The sequence below is a fragment of the Alligator mississippiensis genome, chromosome 10 (genome assembly GCF_030867095.1).
Source record: "Alligator mississippiensis isolate rAllMis1 chromosome 10, rAllMis1, whole genome shotgun sequence".
Lineage (NCBI taxonomy): Eukaryota > Metazoa > Chordata > Crocodylia > Alligatoridae > Alligator > Alligator mississippiensis.
Genome location: NC_081833.1, coordinates 20497938 through 20507882, shown reverse-complemented (window position 1 = coordinate 20507882; position 9945 = coordinate 20497938).

The window sequence follows — 9945 nt, the reverse complement described above, 5'->3', positions numbered from 1 at the left end:
GCTGCCCTTAACACCACCTCGTGTTTGCTTTACAGCCACTGCTTCCCTCCCCCACCCTGCCCAGCTTACATGCTCAGTTAAAAAATAGGATTTAAGACCTGGATCTGCAGTTTCTGTACTTTTTTAGTCCAGCTGCAGAGTCCTGGAGGACCTCAGTTCTGCAGCTGAAGGGGAAGTGAATTATTCTTAGACACTTACCGTAGATAAAATGGCCAATGCAGAGCCCCCCACAGCTGATGGGAGAGATGCTTTTGGCCAAACATAGCCACGGCTACCAAGCTCTGACTCTGTGGGTTAACCTGAGTTTCTCTGAGCTTGCAGTAGTGAGTGGGAGATGCCAAACAGCATTCCTAAATCCAGAGGCACCCGTAAGTACACTAGCTGTGTTTCCCAGCAAGGACAGCAGTTCATGTAGCCTCTATTAATGCTTCCCTTTATGGAACCCACATCATCCAAGAGCTGTGCATCTGGTTACAGGACTCTGGAGATACAGTCAAGCAAGAGGTAAAAAACTCAAGATACTTTTTGGTGTTAGATAGCAGGCAGGTGGTCACAATGATACCACCTTTCTATAGTGATTTCAAACCAGACCATTGAAATAGTTCTATTTTTACCTAGGTGGGAGACTCGGATACTATGATGATAGCGACCATAGAAGCACCTTGATTCATAGACTGAGGTTTCCTGTTTTAGGCAAATGAAAAATAAGCAGCTGAAATATTCAGTCTTTCTGGATGGCAGCAAGTCTCAGGAGAGATCTGCGGAGGAAGACGGCGCTTGTGGTTAGGGCACAAGACTGAGCACAAAGTTTATTTCTGGCTGCATCACAGCACCTCCATGACCTCGAGCCATTTACTTACTTTCCTCCTTGGTGTTTCAGTTTCCCATTTGGGGCAGGAGGGTGCTCCCTTGAATGGGACACTTTTTCACAAATACTTTGAAATCATGTGATAGCACTAAAGGGGGCAAGAGTTTGTACACCAGGGCCACATCCAGATGAGCTAGGGCATGTGCCACACATTCAAGCGTTCTCTGCACTGCAAGGTAGCAGGGGGGAAGTTTGACCCCAGGATCAAAAATTTGTACAAAGAAGTGGGGCAGCACGTGCCACCCAAAACTGGAGCCTGGCTGCCCAGAGTCACACTCCAGCTGCAGGTCCCTGAAGCCCCCAAGTAAGCCTGCTGGAGCCAACACAATTGCTGGCCTCAGCCTCCCCTATGCCACTCAGGGTAATCTGCCAGGCACCAGGGTGTGTGGCACAGGCATTCTCCAGGGACAAGTAGCAGCAGCAGCAGCCCAAGGTGTATGGCAGCTGCTTGTCCCCAGGGAGACAAATGTTCAAGTTTGTGTGGATGCATCCCAGGAGGCTGCATGGGCTGGTGGGTGACTGGGAGTCCAGGAGACTTAGTTAACCTGCCTGCACTTCAGTTTATCACTTTTTATCTGGTCCTCTTAGTCCTCCCTGACCTTTGTAAGATCTGAGATCAGTGGATGAGACATCCTTAAGTACAAGAATTATTAATCAGTTATTACAGCTTTAGTGGACTTCAAATGGACTGGATATAAATTCAACTCTCAGCTTGGCAGAAAGCCCAGCATGGGAAACCTCTGTCCTCACCAGCTGGCAGATCTGCTCTGTTTAAGTGCATCACTTTTACATTTTATCTTGGGAAGACTCTTGGAAAGCTCATTATATTACCTGGGTCACTTTCACATTTGTGAGTACTGACTGCAAATTTCTAAGGATTAGGCCCTCATTATGAGTCCCTAGAAAAGGTCCTAAGTGCCAACTTCTGCTCATATTGAATCTGACTGAACAGTACGTTGGCATGCAAGGGTAATTTGGCCATATCTGCTTGCAGAAAATTTAACCATTTTTCAGCATAACTCATTTCTCTACATTCATCCCATGCTTCAGAATGATCTACACAAGAGGCACTATCTGACCCTCAAACTGATCCAACAAATGAGAGGCTGGGGAGCAACATCTGTGGAAGCATGTCTTAAGCCTTCCCTACTGCTGTTTCCTAGAACAAGCTGTGATTCTTACCCCACACAGCCAAGCTCCCCTAAAACTTGAGATTTTAGTCAATGGTAAGATAGAAGTCGTCTACTGTCCCCATCAGGGAATGTAGACAGGACTCAAAATCCTTTGTATTAACAGCAAATCAAAACTGACTTCCAAGCATTGGTTTCCCCTGCCTTTCATCTCCAGTTCTTCCTGGGGTTGCAGGGCAGATTCAGGCCCTGCAGCTTGGCAGAATAAGGACTAATGAGATCTAATGAGATGCTATTGCTACTCTCCTGGGGGAAGCAAGGGAGCTAACTGCTCTGACTGTTCATTAGGAATTGGTGAATCTATTTGCTGTGTGCATGCAGCTGAGACATGCAGATACTCTCTAAAGACTTGATTTTAGAGGAACTATTCCATTGATCTTTTAATAGCTAGCTTTGTGCATGCACACACATACATCCATATGCCCTTCGCCTCATGCATCTTAAAGCGCTTCACAGACTAAGACAGTCATGGTGCCATTTTACAGAAAGAGAAACGGAGACATAGAACAAGATGAAATGATTCACCCAAGTTCAAAGCCATACAATCAGCAGCAGAAAGTAGGCTTTATGGTCACTAGAAAATACACTGCCTTCCACTGCATCCATATTCCCAAATGTGGAGAGTGGCAGTATGTGGCTGTTACCAATTACAGCATTTACCTTGCAGAAGTTCCAGATCAAACTGTCCCAGCTGTTTTCTCACTCCAGCCTTTCCTTTGGAGTTTCTTTGTTCTATTTTGTCATCTGCAGAAAAACTCAAAGTTTAAAGAGCAAAACAACAGCAATGGAGCTTGTCCCACTGTTTATAGTATTGGGAAAGTGAGGCAGGCCTGGATACATAGGTCTGAAAGAGGTCATTGAGCCCACCCTTCTGCTCTGAGGCATCCCTCGAGTATTCCTGACAGATGTTGGTCTAAAGAATTCCTAAAAAATTCAGTGCAGGTGATTCCACAACCTCCACAGGTAGCTTTTCCCAGTATATAACCATCCTCATAGCTAGATATGAGGAAAGCCTTTCTAACCTGGATCTTCTCTGCTGCAAATTAAATTGACTACTGTTTGAACATAGAGAATGCTTGATCACTGTCCTCTTTATAAGAACCTTTTACATATTGGAGGACTGTTATGACTCCCCTTTCCTGTCTGTCCCTTATTTTTTATAAAAAGAAACCCATTCTTTCAGTCTTTTCTCCTAGGTGCCATTTTCTAAACCTTTCCTCATTCCTTTTGTTTTCCTCTGTATTTTCTCCAGTTGGGTTACATTCTCCAGCTGGACACAGAACTCCAGCCAAGGCCTCACCAGCATGATATTTATAAAGGACTTGGAAGACAGGAAGTGACAAGTGCTACTAAAATGTTTTTATGTACTTACAAGTCCAATGAAATGCTGATAGCTCTGCAAGCCTTTCCGTGCTCCCAACTCATAAACATGTCATCAGAGGATCCCACTTGACAAGGCCAGCTTTACTTAATAATACTCAAGGAAACAAATTCCTATGTTATTCCTAGTTTAAGAAAATGCTGTGGAGTGGGCTGGAACAAGGGGAACAGACACCAAGTTCATGAAGTTGTGAGCTTAAACACAGCAGCATTACAAACCAGAAAGTGAGCAAGTGTGCATTACAGAGGGGTCAGAGTGGAGATGCAGAGCCAGAGATCAAGTTTCATGGCTGGCATATTCAAGGTAAAGCTCCCCTCCCATCTGACACCAGGAGTTACTGCCAGGCAAGTGCCAGCCAGAACCTCAAAGATTAATGAGGAAGTTAGTAGGAGCAAAACAACCCTGTGCAAATTTGAACCGGTCCAGACTGGTTCAGAGCATTTGCTGTCCTTATTCAGAATGCCTCTGGGGACAGGCTTTCTACATGGGCTGTAACCAGAGGCTGCAGCTTGTAATCTGGATCCTATTGTCTCAAGGAGGGCGAGGCAGCCCCTGAGGCTGATGCAGAGGTTTGAAGGCAGAATTAGGTTTTTCTGTCACTGTGCTTAATGCTTGTCATCAAGCACTGGCCAAAATGGAAGAAAATCAGTCCCTTTGCTGGACCAAAACTGTGAAACAGCAGCACCCTTTTGTATAGCCTGGGACAAAATGTACAGCATTTTCATGCAATGTTGATCAGAGCTACTTCCTGTCTCTGTAACAGGCAGACAGCCCAGAGGCATTTGCAGTAGGCTGTTTTTTTCAGACCAGTATTGCTCTTATCAAAACTCCCCCTTCTTGAGCATATTAAAACAAACTATTACTTGGATCACTGCTATTTACTTGGCCTCACGTGGGTGTGTCATGGCAAGATATTACCACCCTCCTGGCTATGTTGTTGGGTACAAATCACAAGTCTGGCAAGGGAGAGAGATTTCAGGCTAGAATACACCCCACCCTTACTCCATCCTTTTAAAGCTACAACATAGAAATGGTAGAAAAACAAGAACAAGCCTGGTTAGGAAGAGAGGGGAGATATACCTTTAGGAAGAAGGCAGTATAATATATATAGTAAGCAAGCACAGAAGCTGAGCCAATGAAGGAAAGAGCTCAGCTTATTCCAGGATTTTCCATTGCTCTGTTGTGTGAACCTTGGCAAGCTGCTTCCCTTCTCTTCATGCCATGCCTTAGCTTCCCTTTTTGTTTAAACAAGTGTAGCACTAGCATCACAGGTATAAGAAAGGACTAGTGCCCAAAATATACTTTGAGAACTTTGGATACGAGTCACTGGAGAAAAAAAAAAAAGACTGTTGCAGTATTGTACTGGGGAGGTATAGAGGCGATTCAAATTCTCCCCAAATCCCAGATAAATAGCACCAGCCATTTAAAATGTGAAGTAAAGATGTCAAGCAAAAGACAGAAAACACTAGAGCAACAGAAGGAAATATGTATCCCCCACTCTTGTTTTTTTAAACTTGTAGAAATCCTTTTAAACTTCATGATTTCTTGTTGTGGCTTTCAGCCAGTATGAACCTGGGTAACCAAGTTTGCATGTGTTAAAGGGAAATTTGGATCCTAAAAATAAATTTATGAAGTTTAGGAACAGCTAAGAGATGTGAAAAACTCAGCCGTGGAAACTTTATACCAACATCTATGGGAGCTTTGGCCGGCGGTGGGAACATTCCAGGCGTCCTTAGTTTTTAGGTTGTTGACCCTGAACAAGGTGACTTGCTTGGGGTTGGATAGGATCAGAGGTCCTTCTGTCAATCTTCTACTCACCAGTTTCAAGGTTGCAAACCAAGTATTGACTTTACAGACTTTGAGAGAAGGAATGGTCCCAGACACTGCTATTTAAGCTTCTAGGATTCTAGAAGCTAATGCCAGGAAGTTACCATGGGCCTTCCAATTAAATACTTCTAATGACAAAAGAAGATAAGACTACCTAAGAACACAGCCAGCTAGAAAGGAAGTAAAATTCTTATGCCACCTTAGCAGGGGCAAAGAAAGGGCTGTGTGTCTGTTAAAAAAGGCAGTCTCTAGCCAGAGCTAGGACAGGACACACTTCTCAGGTGTACAGTTCACTTCTTTCCTAGCTAGGCCTTGAGGTTCCTAGGATCTGAGACACCTCTCTACCTTTAATCCACCACAGGAACAGAGATCAAGTGGGTCATAGTCCTTAGAAGTACAGTCTAGGAACTTGGGGACAGAGCACTGCAGCAAGGAGCCCTCAGCTCTGGAATTCCCTCCCTCTGCTGATCTGAAAGAAAAAGGGAATATTGGTACTTTGGGTCCTGTGCACAGCCACAGGCATTTGCCTGAGGGCAGCAGGAGGAGTTGTATCTGTTTGGGCAGATTTTCCATTTTTTCCAGGTTTGTATGCATGCTTTAGGCCAGCGGAGACAGCCCTTTTATTATTTGTTGCAAAAGGACTCCTACACCATGTCCACCACAGAAGTACAGGATCTGTTCTTCCATGTGCCCGCAGCAAAAAGAGCATTCATTTGTCCTGCAGTTCTAGCGGTGGAGCTGCCATTCATCATTAGCAGTTCTAGGTATGAAGGAAAGGTTCCAAATTGCCCTAGAAAAGAACACAAGGAGCCAAAAAGCCATCCACCTGGTGAGAGGTAGCATTGCTTTTTCTTATGTCAACCCAACATCTTTGTTAAGTATTGTATAAGATGCACTAAGCAAGCCCTGCTCTTACAAAGTTTATGCTGTACATCTCTAATTTAGTCTATAAGGTGCAAATCCACCTTCTGCCTGACTTCAGACTAAGAGAGCTCTACTTCTGTCTTAAGATGTAATACCTTTGTTAGTCATTTTGGGAGACTGAAGTAAAAGAGGTTGCATACTATTCAAAAGCACCCTTTCATCTTTTCTCACCTCCAAGTATAACAATGGATTCCAGCTGCTCTGTCAGACAGACATTTGTTGCTGGGTCACCTTCTCCTGAAAGGAGTGAAGAGAATACCTACTCCAGCAGCCACACAACAATGGATTTCTGTGCTCAAAGCAAGCCCATCCAAATGCTGTATAAATTCTTCTACAGTGCTGTGGAGGTAGCAAGGAAAGTCCTGTAGGGCAGGTGGTAGCTGCCTCTGACACTCAGAACTAAGAAAAATACAGGTTGTGTCCTGTGCAGTCTTGGCTTCTACAGTCTGTCTCCAGGAAATGAATGCATGCAGCCTGCAGGGTTTAATTCTTGGTTTATTACTATTCAAAATCAGATCTCTGTATCACCTTCTACAGAGGCTTCACCTTTCAACAGAACGTACAAAAAATACACACAATAGAAAAAAATGGTAGGTAGTTGCTTGATATAAACCTAAGATACCCAAGAAGGCTAGACAGACTGTTTCAACAGAAGCAGTCCTACAGCTAGGCAAGAGATGCCATTCACATAGGGAGAGTCACCCATACTCCAAGGCCCAACTCCTGCCCCCATTGAAGATTTATGGAGCATTCCCAGAGGCTTCAATCTGAGTGAGATTGGGACAATTGCAAGAGCCAGTGACAAGCTTTTCTGCTCCTTCCCAAGACATTGTCTCTTTGATGTGGCACCAAGACAGGATAATCATACCAGCTCTTCTGGATTAATTTACACTCCAGTCATTTAGTGTTTAGGACTTTTGAGAAACGCCTTTTATTCTCTCCCTTAAAGCCCTGTACCAGCACTGACTGCAGCAGCTCTCAGACCACAATGGTAATGGAAAAGTGAACTTAAGCATCTCCCAAGGCATGCTCTTGGGCTCTAACAGTCAGCAGTGTCAATCTAACACTCTAAAGAGTGCATAAAAAATTGCCTGGAGAAGGCACCAGTTTTTTTGACATACCAGCCAGGAAGCTACTAGCAAGAATGCGACCCTGACCATACAAAGTACTTGTCCAAGCTCCCAATGTGACTGCAAGCAGCCTAAGAGTACATAACAGCTAGTGGCTTTATGAACAAAGCCCCCTAGGGTCTGGAGCTGTAAGGGAGTCATTAGGTAATCAGTTAGGCACCTCCATTCAATAAACCTCAGATCAGAACACTTGCAGGTCTGCAAAACTGCAGTGGTAAGTGGAAAGGCCATGAAAACAAAAGCTGGGAGCCCTGAGAGCACCAAGTCACTCCCTGCCAAAACACACACACACACACACACACACACACACACGGATGGGGGAAGTGGCAAAGAAATGGCCAAATGTTTGCTTAATGGTGCGTTTGTTATATTTGAAGTAGGTGGAGCTGATTGAATGTCATGGAGCAGAACTGGGCCTACTAACTAATCATTAGGAGCAGTATTTCCTGAGTGTGATGTTATCATCCAGTACATGGACAGGGAACAAGATCTAGGAAAAGGGGAAAAGGGCTGGATCCTATAAGGTGCTGACAGCCTCCTTAAATCTCACTGAAGAGAATGAGAGCTGAAGAATAAGGAACTCAGCACCCCACTTATTACAGCCTGAGTGACAAGCCACAAGGCAAATCAGCTATACAACCAGGTTTACAATTCAGGAGCTCCTACATTCTCAATGCTGTGTTTAGTCCACCACAGCTCAGAGGACTCAGACTAGCAGATTAGCATGAAAACTAAATCCAAAGAATCAGTCACAATAATCTGATAAGCCTTGCTTTTTGAAAAAGAGGCTTGCTCAACAGGAAGAAGGCAAGACTCATCAGGAGAGAAGAATCCACTGACTTACTTTAAGTTTTACTATCACTTTTTCTTCCTTGTTAATTTACTCCTCTCCCCTAGGATAGGAATGCAAGTACAGGCTCAAAAATTCAATGTTACTTCACTCACAATCAGAATTCAAAATAAAAAATCAAAGGGTGAAGGGGAGAAAGTCCACTTTGTTTATATAAAGGTATTCCTCTTACTAAGGCAAGAATTCCACAGTCCAGCCCAGTCTGGCACTTGCTCTCAGATTCTCTGCTGCTCTGAACAATTGACATAATTTTTGCAGGGTAAGAGAAGCCCTTCTGTTTCACTATTTGACAATGAAAAAGTATGTAAAACTTTTGCCTGTGGCTTCTGCAGCCTCTTTGAACTTTGTTAATTTCATATCCAGTGAAACCCAGAGCTTTTTACTCTTTTTTTTCCATATTGGAGACTAGAGTTCTTTCGAAATGTACTAAGGTATGTACTTCCTCATGTGAACACTTTTCTCCCCCTCTATTTGTTAAAGCTTCAGGTTGCATCCACTACTGATTGAGACAGACAATAGCTGAAATTTAGACACAGAATTTTAAGAACAGAGATTTAAGGGAAAACAAGACACTAAAAAAATCACAACAGAATCTACAAAAATCTAGGTTAGTTTTAATTCTATTAATTTAGTCCTGGGATACTTGGGAAAGAGACACCGGCACTCAGAAGACATCCAGTACTGTGACTTGGTATCAGCAATTATACAAGACTAGTATGAAGACTACATCAACACTATCTTAAAGTGCTACTGCTGTGTTTTTGTTTTATAAGTATTTTGCTTTTCTTGATTCCTGTGATTAAGGCACTGGATTGGGACTTGGGAAGTCTGGATTCAAGTCTTAGCTCTCCTGCAGATTTCCTATCTGACTTTGGGCAATTTACACTAGGATTCAGCAAAACATTTAGATCAGTACCTAAGTGGTTTGTGAATTAGGTGCTTGATCTGTGTCTGTTATCCATCTGTAAAATGCTTGATAGCTATTTACCCCTTGCATGTCTTTGCTATGCAGATTCTAAGTTCTTTTCAGCAAGGACTGTTTCTTACTGTGCTTCTAAAACTGCTTAGCACAATGGGATCCTGGTCTCAACTGAGGAGTTCTAGGCTCTATTGCAATGCAAAAACCCCAAAAAAACCCCAAAACTGTTTTGCTTTAATTACCAAGATAGCGCTGAACTGAGCCTTTTCCTTTTTTTGGCCTCTCCTAATGCCTGCCTGAATGACACTGCATCGTAGTCCCTCTCTTGAAAAGAAAATATACATTCTCCAAAATTGCACTTGTAACTTCATATAAAGTGAATGGAAATGGAGGTTGGTTCTGAAGGAAAGTTTGTTTATACCCATGTATGGCAGTATTACAATGAACAGAAAGCTGGTTGAGGCTGTGCACATTCATTCCAAGTTCACAGATAAATACTTATCAGGTGAACTTTCTAGACAGGTCTATTCCTGAAGGAGACACTTCCCAAGGAAAAAAAACATACCCTTTTTTTTCCCCTAAGGCCAGCTAGATCAGAGCAAAACAGACACAAATATACCCTAACTACCACACTAGTGTAACCTTCCTGAGCACATCAAGACCATCTAGAATTATGACTTGAGGTGTGTTACCCTGCATAACTATTTTCACATCTGCTACACTGGGAATTCAGTGGTTTTCGTTCCATTTGCTGATACCAGCTTAGTACGAGTACCCCCTTAGCAAGCAAAATGTATTGGTGGACTTTTAGAAGATCCTGTTCCCCATCCAAATCTCTACACTTGTATTTTTGGGA